Source organism: Schistocerca piceifrons, chromosome 1 (assembly GCF_021461385.2).
Source record: "Schistocerca piceifrons isolate TAMUIC-IGC-003096 chromosome 1, iqSchPice1.1, whole genome shotgun sequence".
Classification (NCBI taxonomy): domain Eukaryota; kingdom Metazoa; phylum Arthropoda; class Insecta; order Orthoptera; family Acrididae; genus Schistocerca; species Schistocerca piceifrons.
Genome location: NC_060138.1, coordinates 924,330,104 through 924,355,580, shown reverse-complemented (window position 1 = coordinate 924,355,580; position 25,477 = coordinate 924,330,104). Strand labels below are relative to the sequence as shown.

Genomic DNA, 25,477 nt, shown 5'->3' with positions numbered 1-25,477 from the left:
TTCTTACCAGACCAGTTCGCAGAGCGTCCATGACATTTATGTCCATCTTTTGACGAATGTGGAAGGATACATTGCGAGACGTCGTGGACATATTAAGAATTGCTCCGGCAAGGAATCCAGTAAAGTATTAATGCAATGACGCGGCAAAAACCCGACAAATATTTTTTTTTGAACTGACACGCTGCAAAAACCATAATTTGCCCAACATCAAGTGGTGTGTATTGTTTGTCATGCATGTCAATCTACCTATCTCAGAGCGTTCACATTTAACCTGAATAGACATCCAACTATATCGATGGAATGCAAAAAACTGAATACTATTGAGAAATACTCCTATTTAAAGAGAATTTCATCACTTTTTCCACATTTCACACACTGCATATGATAATAATCATAGATGCATCAGTGTGGAGACCATATCCTTTTTCGATGTGGAACAGCTCTGGTGATAGTATTAGCCGCGGTAGATAACGAGTGCGCCTGGGAAAGGAAGAAATGAAGTTTGTGTCCGGCTGTCGTTTGCCGATAGAGGGTGTTCTCGTATTCCTCCTGACGTCTGGAAACAGCAACAGAGTAGTGTGGATAACATTGTGGATGTATCGTGGACTGTTCACTGTTTTCTCAAGATACAAGATGCATGAACAGTTCACTTCCTAACTATTATCTGCTGCATGCGCCGCATGTTTTCCGTTATAAATCTTAACGAGGATTTTCACAGCTATGAAAATTCACAAGCGTAGCTTTTGAGGCTATCTGTATGGGGTTAGGGATTTTCAGAGGCTAGGAAAAATTATTTTGTAAGTTTTAGCTTGATTTAAAAACGTGTTATATTACAAATTTATTTTTCTTTAAATAATTATTTTCCGTTATTTAGTCTTGTGTGTATGAAATTTCTCCAATGGATTTTAAACATTTTGATGAATTTATATACGTTATCTGTAGCTTCATCCGTATATACACTCCTGGAAATTGAAATAAGAACACCGTGAATTCATTGTTCCAGGAAGGGGAAACTTTATTGACACATTCCTGGGGTCAGATACATCACATGATCACACTGACAGAACCACAGGCACATAGACACAGGCAACAGAGCATGCACAATGTCGGCACTAGTACAGTGTATATCCACCTTTCGCAGCAATGCAGGCTGCTATTCTCCCATGGAGACGATCGTAGAGATGCTGGATGTAGTCCTGTGGAACGGCTTGCCATGCCATTTCCACCTGGCGCCTCAGTTGGACCAGCGTTCGTGCTGGACGTGCAGACCGCGTGAGACGACGCTTCATCCAGTCCCAAATATGCTCAATGGGGGACAGATCCGGAGATCGTGCTGGCCAGGGTAGTTGACTTACACCTTCTAGAGCACGTTGGGTGGCACGGGATACATGCGGACGTGCATTGTCCCTTGCCGGTCTAGGAATGGTAGAACGATGGGTTCGATGACGGTTTGGATGTACCGTGCACTATTCAGTGTCCCCTCGACGATCACCAGTGGTGTACGGCCAGTGTAGGAGATCGCTCCCCACACCATGATGCCGGGTGTTGGCCCTGTGTGCCTCGGTCGTATGCAGTCCTGATTGTGGCGCTCACCTGCACGGCGCCAAACACGCATACGACCATCATTGGCACCAAGGCAGAAGCGACTCTCATCGCTGAAGACGACACGTCTCCATTCGTCCCTCCATTCACGCCTGTCGCGACACCACTGGAGGCGGGCTGCACGATGTTGGGGCGTGAGCGGAAGACGGCCTAACGGTGTGCGGGACCGTAGCCCAGCTTCATGGAGACGGTTGCGAATGGTCCTCGCCGATACCCCAGGAGCAACAGTGTCCCTAATTTGCTGGGAAGTGGCGGTGCGGTCCTCTACGGCACTGCGTAGGATCCTACGGTCTTGGCGTGCATCCGTGCGTCGCTGCGGTCCGGTCCCAGGTCGACGGGCACGTGCACCTTCCGCTGACCACTGGCGACAACATCGATGTACTGTGGAGACCTCACGCCCCACGTGTTGAGCAATTCGGCGGTACGTCCACCCGGCCCCCCGCATGCCCACTATACGCCCTCGCTCAAAGTCCGTCAACTGCACATACGGTTCACGTCCACGCTGTCGCGGCATGCTACCAGTGTTAAAGACTGCGATGGAGCTCCGTATGCCACGGCAAACTGGCTGACACTGACGGCGGCGGTGCACAAATGCTGCGCAGCTAGCGCCATTCGACGGCCAACACCGCGGTTCCTGGTGTGATCATTGCTTGTACAGCCCTCTCGCAGTGTCCGGAGCAAGTATGGTGGGTCTGACACACCGGTGTCAATGTGTTCTTTTTTCCATTTCCAGGAGTGTATGTGTCACATGTCCTCCTCTATCTCTCTGTCGATCTAACCTTCCTCCCCCTCTCTGCTTTCTGCTCATCCATGCTCTTCCACTCGCAAAGCGCCTGGCACGCATTCCGATACTATATGCACAACATGCCGGTCCTGTGGGCAGGCGAGATATCTTACTTACCATCCTTTTGCACCGAACCACCATCTCCAACCAACAGGTCGACGAGAAAGCAAGCTGTTATCCAATTATGAGCTACGCTTAAAAATTCAAGCCTCTAGTTAAAATGAACAGCAAAATTTGTTCCGAACAGACAGACAAGAAAGCGTCTTTCCAAAAACGTGTTAAAAGGGAATTTTGTTTAACGTCACTTCGACTACATAATCATCAAAGACGGTGCACACAACGTTAGAGAAGAAAATCGACCACGCTCTTCCAAAGAAATCGTCCCGCCATCCACATTAAGCGAGTTAAGGAAATCACAGAAAACCTAAATCTGGATGGCCGCATGGGGATTTAGACTGACGTCCTCCCAAGTACGAGTACAGTGTCCATCTCTGGGCAACCTCACCCACTGGCGTCAGGTTCGTATCAATGTTGGTGATTACACGCCACAGAAGATGCTATGTCTCGTCATCCAGGTTACAAATGCCAACAATATAAATATTCACTCTGGAAAGCCATGTCAGTAGAACGGCTATTGCTGATCTCACCACGACGCCAACTTGTATCCATTGTGTCCGTTGAGACGTCAGAAGCTTCTGGTTGCAAACTTCGCTAAAGCGAGTATGCAACTCATTAGACTTTTTCGATGTGGGGAGATGATTAAGGGGCTTGACTTACACCTGGAAGGAACAGTGTTAAAGTCCCGTCTAACTATTCGTTCATTGTGAATATGTTCTCCGTAACGGGAGGGGAAAATGCCGTGACAGTGAAATTAAACTGAACGATATAATTTGCAACAGTCCCTGTTCTCACCGTTTATTTATTTGGTCACTGAGACTGTAAATGTTTCACGGTCTCTGCGCCTATCTTCAGTGGCGAAACATACGCGTAATACAAACGCAGTGTCACAACTACGATAATGTTTTCCATTGATATTTCTCTGTCCATTGTTGATAAAAAAGTGAAATCGACGACTGGGTACACAAATGTACCACGTGAAACATTGTAACTGTGGCAATGCGTTTGCATTACAATTGTTTATATCACCACTGAAGATAAGCCTTCTGAGCTCGAGCCAATGTGCTTTTATTGGAGAAGTAAATAAATAGTATATCCAGTTACCGTTGGGGTTGATTCCGTGGAATTGCATTCATGTATTTAGTTCTCCAAAATTTCTCCAAATCACTGAAGACCGAGGTCCTATGAAAAAATCCTGTCAATTTCCTGCCCCATTCTTATCCAACTCGGGCTTTTATTACTGAGCGAAATGTTTCAAAAATTCTAATCGTCCATCTCGCATATCAGCCTCTATGGTGTACTGAATACTATAGGCCTAGTTGGCGTGAAGAATAATGAAAAGTTATACGAAATTGTTGAGGCTATCGTGACTATTTGTTGAGTACTGCGTGTCGGTTTTCGACTTGCGATCTTCGGCTGACATTTCTTTAATGATTTATCTAAGTTTTCGCTAACACGTATGGCAACGTTGACAAACATTTGCCTTGCATTTCTGGGGTGTTGACTTCGATGCCAGAAACAAGACCCTCTTTCTCTAAGTCAAATCAGTGCAGCTGCTACAGACTAAGTATTTTCATGCTTAGTACTTTTCCTTTCATGAGCCGCTTCTGCGTTCGTGCAACTACAGCTTTTCTACGTCATGTCTGTAGAGTTGTTTATTCTTCACTAATCAAAACTGTATGACAGGGGACGCTTACGTGTCTGCATAGAACATGGAAAATTAGTGGAAAAATCTCTGAACATTCAGAAGGTATGGCAGGAAATTGTTAAATTCTTGGATTCTGTATGTGATGCATGATGAAGAGGTCCCATACTCCGAGGAGCGTAGGGAACGATGCGAGATACCCGCACCACCGACTGGGCAAGGTCCTAGCGGAGGTGGTTTGCCATTGCCTTCCTCCGACAGTAATGGGGATGAATGATAATAATGACGACACCACACCCAGTCATCTCGAGACAGGGAATTCCTGACCCCGCCGGCAATCGAACCCGGGACCTTGTGCGAAGGAAGCGAAAACTCGTATTAAGGTGCTTTTAATCACACCCATAAATTACATCAGATGTCAGGGATGTCAACAGTGATAAAATTGTTGTTGTCTTGGGTTTCATTCAAGCAAAATATACACTCCTGGAAATGGAAAAAAGAACACATTGACACCGGTGTGTCAGACCCACCATACTTGCTCCGGACACTGCGAGAGGGCTGTACAAGCAATGATCACACGCACGGCACAGCGGACACACCAGGAACCGCGGTGTTGGCCGTCGAATGGCGCTAGCTGCGCAGCATTTGTGCACCGCCGCCGTCAGTGTCAGCCAGTTTTCCGTGGCATACGGAGCTCCATCGCAGTCTTTAACACTGGTAGCATGCCGCGACAGCGTGGACGTGAACCGTATGTGCAGTTGACGGACTTACATCGTGCAGCCCGCCTCCAGTGGTGTCGCGACAGGCGTGAATGGAGGGACGAATGGAGACGTGTCGTCTTCAGCGATGAGAGTCGCTTCTGCCTTGGTGCCAATGATGGTCGTATGCGTGTTTGACGCCGTGCAGGTGAGCGCCACAATCAGGACTGCATACGACCGAGGCACACAGGGCCAACACCCGGCATCATGGTGTGGGGAGCGATCTCCTACACTGGCCGTACACCACTGGTGATCGTCGAGGGGACACTGAATAGTGCACGGTACATCCAAACCGTCATCGAACCCATCGTTCTACCATTCCTAGACCGGCAAGGGAACTTGCTGTTCCAACGGGACAATGCACGTCCGCATGTATCCCGTGCCACCCAACGTGCTCTAGAAGGTGTAAGTCAACTACCCTGGCCAGCAAGATCTCCGGATCTGTCCCCCATTGAGCATGTTTGGGACTGGATGAAGCGTCGTCTCACGCGGTCTGCACGTCCAGCACGAACGCTGGTCCAACTGAGGCGCCAGGTGGAAATGGCATGGCAAGCCGTTCCACAGGACTACATCCAGCATCTCTACGATCGTCTCCATGGGAGAATAGCAGCCTGCATTGCTGCGAAAGGTGGATATACACTGTACTAGTGCCGACATTGTGCATGCTCTGTTGCCTGTGTCTATGTGCCTGTGGTTCTGTCAGTGTGATCATGCGATGTATCTGACCCCAGGAATGTGTCAATAAAGTTTCCCCTTCCTGGGACAATGAATTCACGGTGTTCTTATTTCAATTTCCAGGAGTGTACATTTTACAAAAAAAGAAAAAAAAACACTGTGTCTGCAGAGATGCATAGGCATGGCATGCGTATTTATGCATATGACATATACGGACCAAACATCTAAAATGCATACGCTCCTTGTGTCGAGTGGAAGCCACGATATTCAAAAAATGACTTGGAAGAACTAATGCACTGAAATGTTGCGATGCCTGTATCATCTATAGTTGCCTTCGGTACAAACATTGCTTCTTGTGTAACGTATGCAGGAAATCTAAAGAACTGGCAGGATACATGGATTTAAACACAGCTCATCATTATGTGGCAACTGTTCGAATAGGCAAGATCTCAAAGTTAAGACATGATATTTATTTGAATCGCTATGGAGCCAAAGTTAATATTTACTTGGAGGGCTATGGAACCAGAAATTTGGTCAAGTAAGAACGTCGTTAGTCTACTGTAGATAACTGAAGTTAATCGAATTGTGAGAGAACTGAGAGGAAAAGAGAATTAATTAAGAATTAGTTTTTTGCTTTTCTGGCCTTTAAGGGTATGTTGCTCCCAATTTTTATCTTCTAATTGACCAAATAGGACTACGTAACAACTTCATTTCCTGTTTCCTATTTTTCCAGCACTCTTTCATCTTCTCCTCCAGCTTATAGTCATTGTTAAGCATTCCTGTGCATATAAATATTCTGGGCTTTCCATGGTAGAGTGGCGTATTAGTTTTGTATTTCTAGACACGCATTTCTTGTTATAGACATTTGTAGTCAAATATATTTTATCAAGCCTTGTATCTTTTGCAAATTATTCTAGTACAGGCTACTGTACTGTTTCTCCAACTTATTTCAAGTTACTAACTCTCTGTATTGAATCTACCTGTGTGTTTATGTATACTGTAGTACTTTTTATATTTTTCATGAAGCTTTTTCAGTTGAAATTCTGAAACCAGTTGTCTTGGCTACTCTTCCCATACGATTTACTTGAGTAACTTCCTCTGTCGTATTTCCTGAAAGTACTGCAAAATCCTCTATGAAACCCATATAGTTTACAGGCACTTCATTGTATCTCCTTCTCAGAATATTCCACTTCGTGATTTTTAGCTCCAGATTCCAGATACATTTTTTTCTGAAGCACAGTTAAACAGTACAGTTGATAACCCATCGCCTTATCCAATAACAGCTTTTCTTTCAAATGAATGAGATATTTCTCCAACAGTTTTCCCTTTAGGTATTGTACTCCTTACAGTTTCATTAATTATGTTTGCTAATTTTACTTTAACTTCAAATCATCTCATGATTTTATCTCATTTCTTTCTGTTGACAAAATCAATTGTTATCTTGAAATCAATAAATTATAATATTATGAGCTCGCTGAATAACATTCTATGGCTAATTATTGATTTTAAGTTATAAATCTGTGTTGAGCAGTACCTTCCTTCAAATATTCTTCAACTTTGTTGAGGAGAATTTGTTTATGATACACTGTATGCCACATTTTTTTCTAATATATTGTATACTACTAGTAGAAGTGACATTCCTTTTTAAGTGCTGACATTTTATGGATCTTTCTTTTTGTTGTAATCAGATAATGGCATCTTCTACTCTTCTGAAATCAGTTTTGTTTTCCAGATGCTGTAAAAAAGCATTTGTATGCTTTGGCTTCATTTATTTGCATAATTCTGCTGTCATTGTGCTTTCACCACTTAGTTTACTGTTTTAGAGTTTTTGATGGCTTCAGGAATTTCTGGCTTTATTTGTGGGAAATCTTTCTCAATAATTTTTTTGTATTCCTGATAATTCTGATTTAACTGTTGTAACTGGAGAATTTATGCGTCTGTCAAAAAATGTTACTTATATTTCACAAGATTCATCATTATTTAATCCTACTTTACCATTGTCATCTTTGAACAAATGCTTGGTGCTTGATGCGCTCTTAGTATACATTTAAAAGTTTGATAAAAATTTCTAGTACTATTTTTGGTGAAATTTTCTTGTATTTCTATAAGCCGAGATTTTTTAAAATTTTTTCGACTTTCCAGATTGCTTTTGATATTTAATTTCTTTGTTGTCAGAATTATTCTTCCTTTCAACATCTACACTTTCGGAATATTTAAGCTCTTTTTCTAGTACTTCTTTAAAATACATAATAACCTGTGGTTTCTTTCTGTTCCTGGCCAATCGTAATGTTTCTTTGCAATTTTGGTACTCTGAGTCTGGAATTCGTGCTAAGCATCTTTTCTATTTGTCTCAATTTCGTCTCTACATTTTCTGATGTAATACACCCCCTGCTTCTCATTTTGAAAGTTTTATCTGTATTGAACTCTTAACATTTTTTAGCCTCCTAAAAATTACTTTATTTATTATTCCACGTCCACATCGGTTTTTGCAGGTATTTTAAATATGTTTCTGGCATGAGAAACCTGGTGGCTTTGGATTCTTACAGATATTAATTTATTTGGTGGCCTTCGTATTTCAAAATGGTTCAAATGGCTCTGAGCACTATGGGACTTAACATCTGAGGTCATCAGTAACCTAGAACTTAGAAGTACTTAAACCTAACTAACCTAAGGACATCACACACATCCACGCCCGAGGCAGGATTCGAACCTGCGAACGTAGCTGTCGCGCTTTTCCGGACTGAAGCGCCTAGAACCGCTCGGCCACCCATCGTATTTCGCTGACATATTAAAATTTTTATTGCATGTTGATTAAGCTAGGGAACTAAAAATAGTAATGACATGTCTGTATCATACAATTTTCATTTATTTACAACAACGATGTAATGTAAATATAAAACTAAATACAGCTTATAGGAAAGTAAAGGAGGATTTATTATTGATAAAAAAGGCTATTTTGACATGAGATCTATTTCCCTGATTTATCTTACCTCCATTTACTTCATTACAAGAAGAGTTTGGTCACTACTGAAGTGAGAGAAGGGTAGCCAGCCAGTCCTTATTTCGTCAATGGAATAACAGTAATCCAATTCAGATTTCAGATATTTGATTATTGGTTACCATCAATTATTCACATGGCATGAGGAACTCATTACTAAAGAACCAAGACAACAAATAATATGGTAGTGGGAACTACCCCATACTATCTATCTCAAGAACCACAGTTGTCGACAAAGGCAAATGAAACCACATGCAAGGAGAAGATAAATTATGTGACCCTCAAAACTGTATCATTCAGTCCATAGAATTAACCCTGCGGTTGCTTGACAGATTCAAACATAGAACAGCGTCTCACTTCCATACCTTTTAAAAACATTTGACATTATAAAACGTGCTGATCCTTAGTTGTCCTTAGTAGGTCATATAATAGTCTTACATATCCCCATTTCATACTAGAATAGTGACAAGATTACACTGACAAGTTTCATGATTTTCTTGGCACTGTTAGAATTTATATCATATTCATAGGTGTTAGGCGATAAACCACAATGATATCTTGAAATATCACAAAAGCTAATTGGTACAATATGGAAGACTCTCCCATGCTAGCCACTCATTAAAATTCGTTATTTACACAGGGGCTTTATGCATAAAATCGGGACAAAATAACTAAGTCAATAAAACAGGCCAATATTTCTATTGACTCTGGCTCTGGTAAATGTATTCTCTACCATCGAAGACATTAAAATATTTTCGTAGTGTCAATGAACTCACCTCGTTTAGGGCTGTACTAGTTGATCACGTTGCAGTATCTGGAAGAAATAAAAAGAATCATTCATGTGGCAGAACATATTTAACTTTATTATTGATAGACAAAAAGAAAACTATGAGACATGAGTATTTAAAAAAAATACGTTTTGATTAAGTGATCATACTGAAACATTGCAAGGAGCTGCCACCAGTATGAATTTTGCCTGTAGTATTCTTCTAAGATATTTGTGATGGAGTTCTTTGAAGTCGGTATGTTTTGACAGTGCCCCATTTTTCTCATGCGCGCTGGCAGGCTGTGAATATTGTTGACTATATACCAGTAGAAATAATTGTAATGTGTGTTGGTGATAAGAATCCTTCTAGCTAAATTACTTCGATTACGTTTGATAAGGTGAATCATACCACAAGTAGAGTGATCGCCGAATGAGTGTGTACCAAGTTGTAAAGAGCACTTTACTCTGTGAAATTTTTTAAGTAATGAGCAGAAACATTGTTTATTTGCATGTGTGAGCAACTGAGCGAAAAAGAAAACGCAGGCGAGTATTCAGTTGTCTAATAATGGTAAACTACTTGCTTACCATATCGTGGCTCTGTACAAAATAAAATAATAATTTATTTGTTATTTCTCATGAGAGAAAGTGTGAACTGTGGCTGCTATATCAATTGTCCTGAAAACATACAGAATTATTGTTGTTAAAAGGGCGAAATTCAATCATCTGCTTTCGACAGAGTAGCATTATTTCTCGACAACTATTACACGAGACGTCGAATCTTTGCAATACTCTCAAGTCATAACACCGTACTTATCAACGATGGAAGACCCTACCAAGGCAACCTTTTCGCTTCTCTTTCTGGTGCTTTGAGTACATTTGTACATAGTAACGAGTCCAGTAACGTTGAATAATATGAATTTCACAGACATTACACCTAGCTTTATTACAATAACAGAAGGTTTTTTAGTGACATTAATCTTTTCTTTGGCAGTACATTATTTGTTTACGAAATCCACACTTTTAATTTCGAAGTTTAGCCATTTTCAACTGGATGTGCTTCAGCACATATCAAAACTTTTAGAACGTTAGATATGTAAGTACGTCATTGCCACATCTGTAGATAGAGTAAGTAAAGTCGTTAGCGTCTTTCTCACAAACATCAAGATGTTGCACATATTCGCTGTTTGATAGGAACTGTAGCTGTTGCCGAGAAGAATTATTCTTTCGTCAAATCGAGGACTTAGTCCAGCTACGAAGCGGTGAGCGGGATACTCTCACGAAATGTTTTAAAACCTGTAGTAAGCCTTGTTCCGAATAGAGGATATATGTTAATGATTTCTTGACTTAGCTGATGGAGAAGAAGTTTTTCATTTACTGCATATGCGATAATAAACAGCACTTATTCGTTTTACATGTTGACTTGCCCGATTTCGCAAGATTGTTCCAAAGAGACGCTAACAATTACTAAGCCACCTCCCTGTAGCGAGGTTTTCTTCTGTAAAAATATCATGCACTGCGTGTTAGCACGCGTCAACCGCTTTACAGGAAGTGCACCTCCTGAAATGCTGTCGATATCCCATAGGATCGTAGCTTTTCTTTTGAGAGAAGGGAGAACACAGCTGCTTCTACGACAATTGAAAGCTCTAAGCGCCTTATATGTTTCCTTAGTGAGAGGGCAAGGTGGCGCAATGGTTAAGACACTTGATGCGTATTCGGAAGCAGAAGAATCCAGTTCCCCGTCCAGCCTTCTAAATTTCCTTTTTTCATAGTTTTCATAAGTCGCTAAAGCGAATGATGCGGTGATTCCTTTGGAAACAACGAAGCGACTAGCTTCTTGTTCAGTCCGTGCTTGTACTCAGCCACTGAAGACCTCGATATCAACGGCTCGTTAGGCCCAGCTCCCGCTTCCCACGTCTACAGTGAAGGCTTTGTGCTAAGAAGAAAGTTGGTTACATGTGAGGTTAGTGACGTAATCTTAGTGTTAAACGAGAAAATACACGTCTTATACGCACAAGAAGTTTTACTGAGATCCCATATTAGAGTCAGAGTTTAACAGAGGTTTAGGAGAACTGCGATCAGATGAGGGGTTGATAACATCCCCCGGAAATTTCTAAAATCATTGGGGAAAGAGGCGACAAGAGAACTATCTAAGCTGATATGAAGAATCTATGAGACTGAGGACATACAATCAGATTTTCGGAAAAATATCAGCCACACAAACGCGAAGATATCAATGGCAGATAAGAGCGAGAATTAGGAGCCAGTCAGCTTTATAGCTCATGCACCCAAGTTGCTAACAATAATAATATACAGCAGAATGAAAAAACTAGGGATTTGATAGGTGATAATCAGTTGGGCTTTAGGAAAGGTAAAGGCACCAGAGAGGCAGTTCTGAAATTGCGCTTAATAAAGGAAGCAAGAATGAAGAAAAATCGAGGCACGTTCATGGGATTTGTCGACCTGGAAAAAGCGTTAGGCTGTGTCAGATGATGCGAGACGTTCAAAATTCTGAGAAAAATGGAAGTACGCTGTAGGGAAAGACGGATAATATACACTATGTAAAAGAACCAACAGGGAACAGAAAGACTGGAAGACCAAGAACGAAGTGTTCGGATTAAAAAGGGTATTTCGCCCCTAATATTGAAACTATACATCGAAGAAGTAATGACGAAAATATAAGAAAGCTTCAAGAGTGGGATTAAAGCTCAGGGTGAAAGGTTATCAATGCTAAGATTCGCTGATGATATTGCTATAATGAGTGAAAATGAAGAAATATTACAGGATCTGTTGAATGAAGTAAAGAGTGTAAGGAGTACAGAATACGGACTGACGGTAAAAAGCAAAAAGGCGAAAGTAATAAGGAGTAGCAGAAATGAGAATAGCGAGAAATTTAACGTCAAAATTGGTCTCCACGATGTAGACATTGTTAAGAAATTCATGACTGACGAAGCCTGAAGGCCATAAAATGTAGATTAGCTCAGATAAAGAGGACATTCATGGCCAAAAGACATGAACTTGTATCAAACGTTGGCCTTAATTTCCGGAAGAAGCGTCTGAAAATGCACGTTTGAAAGACAATTCTGCATAGTAGTGAATCATGCACTGTTGGAAAACCCAGAAAAGAAGAGCGTTTGACACGTGGTGTCATAGAACGATGTTGAGTATTAGGTGGACTTGTGAGATAAGGAATGTAGAGGTTTTCCGCAGTATCGACGAAGAGCGCAGTTTGTGGAAAACACCGACAAGAATACGGGACGGAATGATAGGACATGTGTTAAGACGTTAGGATCTAACTTCCATAGCATTAGAGGGGAGCAGTAGAGGGTAGAAACTGTAGAGGAGAACGGAGACTGGAGTAAAATAATTAAGGACGTAGGGTGCAAGCACTGCTCTGAGATGAAGAGGTTGGCAATCCTTTACGGAGGAAAGAGACTGCCTGAACCGCAAGGATATTCCGGTGGAATATTCACATGAGGTACGCAGTAGACGTTTTCCTGTGAGGGGTGTTTTGTGGGCAGGCATCGCACCGCGTTTCGCAGGCGACGCCCTCGTCGCCGTCCCGCGGCGCCTACTACCGCACACAGAGAGCAGCCAACGACAGGTAGCCGCTCCGGCAGGCCGGCAGAGCTGCCGCTGGCGCCGGCGCATCCCCTAACGAGGCTAATTAACGCTGCAATTAACACGTCCCACGTCTAACTCGCGCGCATCCATTCACCCCCGTGTGCCCACGCTTCCCCCAGTCACACACACGCGCAGCCGTGCAGGTGGGGGTGGGGGTGGGTGGCTCACCTGAGCTGAGAGCACGGCGCTGCGCAGTGCAGCCTAATGCGCTGGAAACGCGACTGCCTTTTAGGGGTTCGCTCTGCTGTCCGCTGCAGTTTCGGGTTTCGCTGTGCAGCCGCGTGGAGCGAACGCGAGTCGCTCGGATCTCCCCGCCTCCGTGCTAGCATTCCAGTGTCGCATTTATCATTTGTTCCTCCCTCTCTCGAACTAGTCAGATATTTTACACCCCCGTATTTAATTCGGTTCTTCAGCAGCGCAGTGTGAATAGGCGGTGTGAATTTTCCCTCTGATGTTGCACTCAGGCATTTAGCGCAGAAAAACACGGATATAATGTCTCAGTACACGAAACGAGTAGTGAACAGAGAGGAAAAAGTTTCCTTTCAGTGCAGTAGCCCCTCCTGGCAAGCAAATAAACGCGATGCAGAAATTTTCTGCGAGTTTTGTAGCGCACTGCACTCCTCTGCTCTAAATTTTTCTGTAACGTCTTGTACTAAACCATTCAGCATTTCAACTTAACTGCCTGAAAATAAAAAAAAGCTGGTTAGCATTCAACGTAGAAGTCACTAGAGACGGAACACCAGCTCACTTGGCGAAGAATGTCGAAAGATTTTCCTGTAATCGGTCTAAGTATCTGTTCTAACATTCACATACACAGTATATCCTCATAGCTTTAAGACTTCGCTTGTGAAAATCCAAATAACAATGGTATCACTTGGCGAGTTGCGCCGTTGCAATCCTTGAAGTTTCAACAAGAATAGTGTGGAAGATCAAAGCTTTAGCACCGCTGCAGCAGGCATCCTGGCCACGAATGTAACAGTACGTGTCTGACACTCGTCGCAAGTGGCGGTAGAGCACCGAGGCATCAACAAATTTTGTGTTAAATTAGGCAAACCCGCCAGTGAAACGTTTGACGTGATGAAAAGTGTTTATGATAGAGATCATTTAAGTCTTTCGAATATCTCATGACGGCATAAAGGTCTTTAAGGACACACAACAAGCATCAAAGCCATGAACAAGTCGCAAGGACGAAAATGTGCAAAAAGTCGCCGTAAATCATTGCATCAGATAGATGTGTTTCTGCACTGCTCATTGACGAGCTGCCAGAACAACGGAAACTGTTAGCCACAAAATTTTGAACGATAATTCGGGCAAAAGTTTGTGCACGGTTTGTGTCGCACGCCCTTTCAGGCGGTGAAAAACATGGCGGAGTCCAACTTTGTAACGACCTGTTACAGGCAGCCCAAACTGATACCGATTTCACGTGATCGATTGTAACTGGCGATGAGACATGGTGTTTCCAATACGGACCTCTTAGAAAGCGGCACAGTGCAGCGTAGTGAGCCAACACACGCCGATACCAAAGAAAGTACGCATGCAGAATTCTTGTGAAGACAAAGGAATTATTCACAAGGAGTTTATACCAGAGGCGCAAACCGTTAATCCTGAGTATGGCGTCCTCCATCGTTTGCGGGAGAGAATTCGTCGAATACCAAGTGGCAAGTTCCTTGTCGCTGCTCCACAGCAGTGCCCCAGCCTACAAATCGAAGTATTTGACCAGCTAATGGATCACAGTCCCGAATCACGTGCCGTATTCGTCACATTTGGCCCCAAGCGACTTCTGATTGTTCCCTAAACTGATGTTGTCAATGAAAGGACACCGTTACGAAGCAGTTAAGGACATTCGAGAAATTAGTACTGCAATACTAAATGAAGTCCCAAAAAAGGACTATAGTGACTGTTTCGAAACTCTTTTAAAAAGATTTCAGCTGTGAATTGATGCAGTGTAATTATTTTGAATAAATACAATGATTTTGTGAACATAATTCTTGATTCATTTTTCATAGCCACAGTCCTAACAAAACTGGAAGACACTGTGTAGCTATTAAATACTTGGCTAACTGGATGAAGCATTTTCTTGAATTTAAGTGAAGCATACCGAGTGTGGATTATAAAAAATACATCCACGGTATAATCAGAATCAGTTCTACCCATGTGGAACAGTACCATTCCACTAAAAAGCACGGCCATTTTTCTTCGCTAAACTTTTGCTTCGCTTTTATTTCGCCGTCGAGGTGTCGTTATGTCATAATTTTACTTTCTTCCTAACTCTTTGTTTTATTTTTGGAAACAGATCTTGGTTTTCAGGGAAAGTACAATTAATACATGAAGAAATATTGACTTGCGCAGAAAATAACGTTTACCTACATGCGTCGTTTAGAAACCTTACGGCTATATATACGGATATATATATCCATTTTTGCTGTCCGCACAGCTCTCCATTGAACCATCTCCAATGACTGCACCAAGCTTCAGAAGGTAGCCTCAACAGTCTGCTTGAGAAGTTATAAATACGCATATATATACGTATATCACTTTAACGGAGCCTCCCTAAGGAATTTGGTCCACCTCCTTCCGACTTTGAAACATAAATAAACATTAATCGTATTGTCAATGAAAAAATTCAGACTGGACCTAACGTCAAACAAGCACACTAAAATAGAACAGCCTGCTATTTATCACAAATTAATGTAATAGTTAAACAGATGTCACAATGTTAAGTATGTCTCATCATTTGTATTCCATTATTTGTCTACAGAAGTATATAACAATAGAACTCTCATAATTATGAGGGGATTTCGAAAACTAAGTTACAAATTATTATGGCAGCCCACACAGCTTTAACTGAATATCACCAAGTCTGTATAAACGGCCATCGGAACGTTCTACCGCTCATTCTGTTCCTCTAGGATATAAATTCGCTCCTTGGTCAAGGAGCCGTTTGGCAAAGACTGTGCAAACTTGTTCAGTATTAGAAAACCTCCCCCCCCCCCCCCCCTCGATGTTCTTCCTGTCTGCCGACAAGATAGAAATCTCATGGTGCAAGATCTAAACTGAATGACTGATCGGTATCACCCACATCTGTGGCGCCTTCGGCATACTATTGGCACCATTTCACTACTGATGAACGTGACATTTCATTTGAACCATACACTGCTAGAATTTCAAGGTGAATCTGTATAAAATTTAAACGTTTTACCTACAAGAATCGTACTGAGCCACGCACTTCAACCTTGGCTGTTGCTGAGCGGTTCTGGGAGCTTCAGTCCGGAACCGCGCTGCTGCTACGGTCGCAGGTTCGAATCCTGCCTCGGGCATGGATTTGTGTGATGCCCTTAGGTTAGTTAGGTTTAAGCACTTCTAAGTTCTAGTGGACTGATGACCTCAGATGTTAAGTCCCATAGTGCTTAGAGACATTTGAACCATCACAAAATTATTAATTGTTACTTAGTACTAATAGTGTGCATCCTGGTGTTCTACCGAGTTGGTGCTTCCATTTTATGCCACATGAAGCGGAAAAGCTTCAAGAGCTCCTGGAACATTTAAACTCCATCCAACGAATATAAAAAATCTGACGGATACCTGGGTCAAACCGTATGTAGAAAACTTACACACATTGGCATCTGTCTACACGCCACGAGCCATAACCGTTCGCCACAATTCGGTGCTGAAGTCTCTGGTCCACAGACACTTCCAGACAAGGAGAGCCTCGCCGGAGAATTACAGCACCTAAGACTGGTGTCGCGAAGGAATGGGTACTCAGAGCATCAAAGTTAACGAGCGACGCAGTCAAAATCTAGAACGAGTCACAAAGAGGTTGAGACTGAGCCCGAGGGAGAGAAGCCAAAACTCGCTTGTGTACATTAAGCTGACACAATATCCGGAAAGATCGGAAGACTCCTACGGAAACATGCCATCCAGTGTACTTCGCTCGCTTCAACTAAGATAAAAAGTATTCTTTGTAAAGTTAAAGACGATCTAGGTTTACGAAAGACGGGTGTTTATCGCACTCCATGCGAATGTGGCATGTCTTACGTCATGCGGAATATCGGTACAGTCGAAGAGTGATTGAGGAACCTCTGCGACATACCCGATTAAAACAAATAAGCAACTCAGCTGTCACGCGAGCAGTGCCTCGAATATAATCACGAAACGAAAAACGATGAGACAAGTATCGTGGTGCAAACGGCCAGTCTCTGGGACAGCATAATGAAGGTGTCAATCGAAATTACACTGTCAGAAACCCTAATAAACACGGATGACGTTTCCGATTTAAATAAGGCTTCGATCCGGCACTCAGTTTATTAAAATATCACCGGTGATCACATTCACGAGAGAGAATCTACGTTGCGCGGAATATCAGAGCGAGCTTTGAAAAAGGAAAGAGCATCGGAGGAGGGCGTAGTGGGCGTCGGGCATCGAGCGCGGCTATAAACAGCGCCATGAGGCCAACAATAATTCACGGTCCGGATGCAGTCCAGGCAGTGAGTCACATGGCAACAGAACTCGTAGCACCTGAAGAAGACAGAAGGATCGGTCGTCGAAAATCTGTGCAGAAAATGGAGACAACAACGCGGCAGAACTACCGCTTACTATCAGTCAACCACGCGGAGAAAAGTTACCCATGACTGCCCCCACGTATCAGTAGTTTAGTCACCATGAGTGACGGTGAGCTGATGCATGTGTAGTAATGTCAGCTGACCTCATGTGCCTGCCTGTTCTGATAAGCACAGCTCAGAATGTGTGCCCCTCACTCGCCTTCTCCAGGCCACATCACTCCCACAACGCATGACTGACGTGGAATGCACAGCATCGCTGCCGAGTAGTGGATGCAGAGGGGCATGGACAGTAGCGCACATCAGTGCATTGTGGCACTGAAGTAACTACAGGTCGCACAATGTGGACATTATGCAACAAATTTAATAATATTTTAACATGGTTTCTGTTCACTAACGTAAAAAAAGGATGTTCCATCCCTTACTTCACACTTTTATGGGTCAATTCATCTTTTATTTATTTATTTAATTTTTCCTTTCTAAAGTAGCCTCTGTTCTTCCTCAGATTTCAGATTATCTCCATATCAAATTTCATCAGTTCAGTAGTTCCCAGAATGAGATTTTCACTCTGCAGCGGAGTGTGCGCTGATATGAAACTTCCTGGCCGATTAAAACTGTGCGCCCGACCGAGACTCGAACTCGGGACCTTTGCCTTTCGCGGACAAGTGCTCTACCATCTGAGCTACCGAAGCACGACTGACGCCAGATCGTCACAGCTTTACTTATGCCAGTATCTCGTCTCCTACCTTCCAAACTTTACAGAAGCTCTCCTGCATGTCTCCGCAGTATCCTTTCTTTCAGGAGTGCTAGTTCTGCAAGGTTCGCAGGAGAGCTTCTGTAAAGTTTGGAAGGTAGGAGACGAGATACTGGCAAAAGTAAAGCTGTGAGGAGGGGGCGTGAGTCGTGCTTCGGTAGCTCAGATGGTAGAGCACTTGCCCGCGAAAGGTAAAGGTCCCGAGTTCGAGTCTCGGTCGGGCGCACAGTTTTAATCTGTCAGGAAGTTTCAGTTCAGTAGTTATTCATGAAAACACAACTTTGTGGAAGTGTAGATTAAACATGTTGTGGATTGTATAAGCACTGTATTCATTATGTTGGATGGTATTACATGGAACGTATCAATCAATAAAAGCATTTTCACAAATATGATACAGTTCAAACCTCAAAGAGTAAAAAATCTTTCTCAATGAGTAAAACTGTTTCCCTATGTCGTGTTATATTCTTTGAAAGAGAGAAAATATTAATTTACGACAGCTTTTTTAAAGCTTGTACGTTGACCCAAGCTACGCTCAAGTTGCCTGAGAAATTCCGATGAAAATTCGTCTTACTTGTTTTGGAGAGCAACGTGTTCAAACAGGACGGTTTTAGATAAAACTTTAAATCACGGTATCTTATATTCTGCGATCCGATATTGATGAAATAAAGCCTTTATATTGCCCCAAGCTACCCTCAAATTACCTGTGAAAAACCCATGAAATTTCGTGTAGTAGTTTTGGAGATTAGTGTGTCCAAACAGACGGACACGACGGTTTCGTCGTTGTATTGTTAGTATAGAAGAAGATCATTCTTTATTTTTACGCAGTGACGGTCTCACAATGTCAGTTTTCGACAAAATAGCACTTGCGTTTGGTTAGCTGTCGATTCAATAAAGAGCTATAAAAAGCAATTGTTTCATGCTGCGCGACGCTCAACGGAAATGGTGAATACGAGAATAGGGGGAGGGGGTAGACATTACGGCGAGATCAGCTCGTCGGGAGACCTTGTTACACCACAGCGCTCACGGGCGCACTGTTCAGTCGGCGTGCGCAGTGTTGCAGAGCGCTGTACGTGCCGCGCCCGTACAGACGACACCACCCCGCGTTAATAATGTACGCGTCGCTGAGCAACGCGGTGGAGCGCCGCGCCGAGCCGAAGTGACAGGGCAGGCTGGCGTAGGCGGCACAGCCGTGGCCGAGTGACCGCACAAAGAACGTCGCGCTAGGCAGGCAGCAGCGGGCGCGGGCCGCTCGCAATCCATTTCGCCCGCCAGCCGGCTGCCGGCCCACACTCGTTCTCGTGAAGGGAGCGGTGATCCCAGCTTTGCCAGAATGCTACGCGGCTCCGTGTCAAAGGGGCGACCGGGACTGCTGCTCGACGTAGGAGAGCGCGGGAAAAAGGCCACGCGCTCTCCATTTATCCTACAATTATGAAGAGCTGCAGTAATTACACCGTGAGCCGAGGAAAATGCACCTGCTACCTTTCGCCGCGTCCCCTACACTTGGATTCCCTTCTAATTTTTTATTTTACTATGAGTCTTCTCGCAGTTGCCCAGTTGTCTATTACTTCAACTGATGCGCCCTGTTCGTAATTTCCGTAAATAAACGTTTGTTGGTGAAAGGATCATAGCAGGTGTACCGGTATGAAATGAGGTTAAGATACAAATGTGTCGATAGGGAACATTTGTTGCGAACGAGCCTTAATTTTTTTTTCTGTTTGGTTGGTATGGCATCTGTCAAAGATATTTAGTATACATCAAGTCATGGAACAAACAACATCATTTGTTTTCATCGTGTTAACAATGTCGAATTTTGTACCAGAAAGTGATGATTTGCGGAAAGTATTAATTTTTTGCTTTCATTTGAAAAAAAGTGCTGCAGAGTCGCGTCGAATGCTTGTCGAGGTGATCATGCTCTATCAGAAGCAACATGCAAAAGATGGTTCCAACGGTTCAGAAATAATGATTTTGATGTAAGAAATGAAGAACGTGGAAGACCACCAAAAACGTTCGAAGACGCCGAATTGCAAGCAATATTGGATGAAGATGATACTTTAAGTCAGAAACAAATGGCAGCAATGCTAAATGTTGCACAACAAACAATTTCTGACCGTTTGAAAGCTATGGGAAAGATCCAAAAGTATGGAAAATGGGTGCCACATGAATTGAATGAAAGACAGATGGAAAACCGAAAAACCATTTGTCAAATTTTGCTTCAAAGACATGAAAGAAAATCAGTTTTGCATCGAATTGTTACTGGCGGTGAAAAATGGATTTATTTTAAGAATCCTAAACGGGAAAAATCATGGGATAATCAGGGACAATCATCAACATCGACTGCAAAACCAGATCGATTCGGCAAGAAGACAATGCTCTGTGTTTGGTGGGATCAGAAAGGTGTGGTGTATCATGAGCTTCTAAAACCCGGTGAAACTGTGAATACTAATCGCTACAGACAACAAATGATCGATTTTAACTATGCATTGATCAAAAAAGACCAGAATGGGCCAGCAGACATGGCAAAGTAATTTTTTTGTACTACAATGCATCTGCACACAAAGCAAAACTGGTTCAGGATACAATCAAAACACATGAACACATGGCTGGGAGCTGCTACCCCACCCGCCGTATTCGCCAGACTTGGCCCCTTCCGACTACCATTTGTTTTCATCAATGAGACACGCATTGGCTGACGAACACTTCGATTCCTACGAAGAAGTCGAAAATTGGGTGTCTCATTGGCTTGCTTCAAACGATGTACATTTGTATTGGCGCGGTGTCCACAATTGCCAGAAAGGTGGTCAAAATGTATAGAAAGCAATGGTCAATACTTTGAATAAAATGTTTTTACTTTTCAATTGAAAATTAGTGTTTCATTTTCACAAAAAAACGCTCATTTCATATCAGTACACCTGGTATTATGATGAAAAGGTCTGAATACCGTCTTCTGCCCTTACATACAGTTACTGAAGGATGTGTTCGCGTCAAATTTCCGCTGAAAGTGCTGGTAGTGGGAAGTGGAGACCAGGGCAAATTTTGACTTTGCGGCAGACACCCCACCACCCACTTTCTCTGCCGACATGTTACCATTTCTTTGTTTATTCTTTATGACTGCCTACACTGTTGATTCCTTTATTGACGTCAACATGACTTTATAATGATGCAGAAGGTATAGTTACAATAATTCTTTTTTATATGATACAATTCAGATCATGGTACAATACACAGTCTTACTTACTACATAACGCGATTCCTTGTTCATTTTTTTCGCTATTGATTAGTGCAAAGCCGTAATAAATTGAAACAACAAACACAACATCTGGTTCAAATGGTTCAAATGGCTCTGAGCACTATGGGACTCAACTGCTGAGGTCATTAGTCCCCTAGAACTTAGAACTAGTTAAACCTAACTAACCTAAGGACATCACAAACATCCATGCCCGAGGCAGGATTCGAACCTGCGACCATAGCGGTCTTGCGGTTCCAGACTGCAGCGCCTTTAACCGCACGGCCACTTCGTCCGGCACAACATCTGGTAGCCGAAAAGAAGAAACGAGCCTACGTTTCCAGGAGTTAGGGAACTGTTGCTCAACATCTTTCATTCCGAATCAGTTCACGATACCTTTCCTCACACTTCCACCACCTCCTCACTTCAGTGCCCTCCATCCTTCTCGATCTCCTTCTCTTCTTCTTCACCCTCCTTCGTCCTCTGCCTTCGTCCTCCTTCTTCCCCGTTCCTTTTGCCCTTATTTTTCTTCGCATACCTACATCTACATGACTATTCTGCAATTCACACTTAAGTGCCTGCGAAACGATTCACCGAATCACTTTTACACTATTTCCCTACCGGGCACTCAAAGAGCGAGTGAAAAACGAACGCTTAACTTATTCCACGTAATCTTTGCTTTCTCGTATTTTATTACGATGACCATTTCACCTTGGTAGGTGGGCGTCAACAGAATATTTCCGCAATCGGGAGACAGTTGGTGAGTGCAAATTCGTGAAAAAATCTCGTTGCAGTGAAAAACACCAGCCGGCCGAAGTGGCCGTGCGGTTCTAGGTGCTGCAGTCTGGAACCGCGGGACCGCTACGGGGTTCGAATCCTGCCTCGGGCATGGGTGTGTGTGATGTCCTTAGGTTAGTTAGGTTTAACTAGTTCTAAGTTCTAGGGGACTAATGACCTCAGAAGTTGAGTCCCATAGTGCTCAGAGCCATTTGAACCATTTGAAAAACGCCTTTATTTTAATGAGTGTCACCCCTTCCGTAACACTCTCTCCCCTGAATGTTAAAAAATACTCGTATATCGGCTCAACCACTTGTTTATAGTGTAAAACACTAAGAGTGACGCGTTTCGGAAGTCAAGCTTCCATCATCAGAATAATAAAAAGTAAAAGAACTTGTTAAAACTCGCTAAAATGGAACATGCACCAGGCACAATAAAATTGATAATAAAATTAAAGCATCGTGACAGTCTCTTAGGAAGGCATCAAGCAAATTTTTATCTGCTTATTTAAATAGATACATTCTGCGTTTATTTTTGGTGGCTTTAAGTGTTACGGTATTCAGTCCTGCTACAACGCTCTTGTGGTCACTGATCCCTGCATCCGTCAAGATGCTACCTATTTGCCCAGGATTGTTTGTTACTAAGAGGTCAAGTATGTTTTCACATCCACTTACGCTTCTAATGGGCTCCTGAACTAATTGTTCGAAATAATATTCGGAGAAAGGATTTATAACAATTTCGTACGCAGTTTTATATATTTTTGCCAACATATCGAGGGTAGATTTAAGTACGTATTTGACATGATGCTCAAGTTATCTTAGAATCTTTCAGTATATGAGTAAGGAGATGGGTAAAAGGAACCTGTCTTTAATTTATTCCGGTTGTCAAGTATCGCCTCTACCTATACTAATTCACAGGGACTCTCTACTTCAATTTCTTTACAAGAAACATTTAACAACAACAAACACGTCAGCACCAACTGTATTTAATCTGTTCTTTCGAACACCATTAGGTCCTTTGTAAAATTTTCAGCTGGTCTTATATGCTGCGTAGCCATATTTCAGTATCGGTAGCGATTTGAGCTTCAGACATTTCTATTAGGGCTTGGGGCCCTTGTTCTTCACAAACATAGCGTCCTATATCTACCCTCGTCATGTATTTGACCTTCAGCCTTTGAGACGAAAGTTCTTTTTGTTCTTTCCCGAGGCCCTCAAACCTAAAAAACCGCTCAGTCCACTCCACACAGTCCATGTTACCCGTGTAGCCAGCCCCCTGTGTGTAATGGACACATTATCGATTAAGTGTAACTTGATACCCCACCACTCTATGGCCGAAGTCGAGGAATCTGCAGTCTACACGATCGTAGAGCTGTCTGCTAAAGGTCCGCAGTAGGCCCTGTCGACGATGCTACATATGCCTTCATCTTACACCGAAGACTGGCAACCTTTACCGATTCAGTAAGCCTCTGGAAACCAGAAGGAATCGTCTATGATCCAAAGTGATACATATCGTTAGTGCCAACGTGAACCACCACCTGCAATTGGCTGCACCTTGTGTTATTCAAGGCATTCTGAAAAAACCATTCCACCGCCGGCACGGTAGCTCAGCGTGTTCGGCCAGAGAGCTGGCTGGCCTTTGTAATAAAAAAACTGAGTGAAACGATGAACAACGAACTTGAATGGATGTCATGTGACGTCCGCAACGACCAAACACAACAATCAATAACCTGCAAAAAAAAAAAAAAAAAAAAAAAAAAAAAAAAAAAAAAAAAAAAAGGTCCCGTGATTAGTGTGAGCAGCTGGGGAACGAGAGGTCCTCGGTTCAAGTGGAAAGTTTACTTTCTTTATTTTTGCAAAGTTCGATCCCTTAAGGAACTTTCCGATTCCTTACAGTTCGGAAAATATTCATTGACCTTGTTATTGAAGTCGCGAGCTATATTTGCTGGATTTATATTGCCCACGGAATACATCTCACGTATTGAATGCACTCTCGTCCAAAGTAGCGAACAGTCAACTGCCAGCCAGGGAGCCTCGTTAGCAGGAATACTCTTTCTTCCGTGCGCTGTAGTCGACTGACGTCGTGTGTTTCGATTTTGTTTAGCTGTGGCGTCCCCATACTACGGCGCAGTTACCTCGCATCGGACGGACGGACGGACGGACGGACAGATAATAATTATTTGAAAATAAAAAAAAATTAAACTTTTCCCCCCGAGGTAAGACTTGAACCGAGGACTTCTCGTTCCGCAGCTGCTCACGCTAACGACGGGACCACGGCGCTCCTGAGCTCACACTATCCTTGATGTTGCATATCTTGCACATTGACTACTCAGATTGTACATTTTGTTTATTTTTTTCATAGTTCCACATAACTTCTTCCTGTTTTCTCGATTGATCTGTGTTCAGTTTTTCAAGGCCTATCCACTGTGCCAACTCATAACTAAATCTGAGGGGGATGCGATGGGGAGGTTCCCTTGTCAGTGAAATACAAGTTATTAATTTATTGAATATTGATTTTTACTTATAAATTTTCACATTAAATGTTGAAAGTTCCCCCCCCCCCTCCCTCCCTGTTGTTGAATACACAATTCAATTTGTCTAATCATGTTTCCAAATACAAGCTGTAACATTTCTGCTGTAACAGAAGCAGTGAAAGTGGATATTGCAGTTTTCAATTCATCGATGGATTTTGGACGGTTTTTATAGACAGTTGCTTTCGCTGCACCCCAGAAGAAAAAGTCAGGTGGTGTTAAGTCAGGCGATCGTGGGGGCCAAAGTCCCTGTGGAATTATGCGATCACTAAAAACATCAGCCAGCAGTGACATTGAAACGAGAGCTGTATGCGTGGTTGCACCATCTTTTTGAAAATAACCGTTCAGTATTTCACTTAACACAAGTCTGAATGGTACAGAATATCACTGCAGTATCGTTGTGCGTTTATTTGTTTCGTCGAAAAATATGAGACTCACAATCCGATGTCTAGAAATTGCAATCCAAATTCCTCTTTTCACAGAATGAAGTGGTTCCTCATGCATACACAATGGATTTGCAGTACTCCACATACGAGAATTTTATGACTTCATGTACCCGGATAAATGGAAATGAGTGTTTGGTGTCATTGCCAGGGAGGCCCCTTGCGGGGCAGGTACGGCCGCCTTGGTGCAGGTCTTATTACATTCAACGCCACATCGGGCGACCAGCGCAC

General features: G+C 42.8%; 1 protein-coding gene across 1 annotated transcript in view; it reads right to left on the bottom strand.

Annotated features, from left to right (window-relative positions):
- The window catches only part of LOC124778634 (superoxide dismutase [Cu-Zn]-like), a 337,243-nt gene that overhangs the window by 181,218 nt on the left and 130,548 nt on the right, over positions 1-25,477 (bottom strand). Inside the window, exon 2 of the mRNA XM_047253691.1 lies at positions 9,356-9,393. The gene's annotated coding sequence lies outside the window, so the exon portion shown is untranslated. The remainder of the gene's footprint in view (positions 1-9,355; positions 9,394-25,477) is intronic.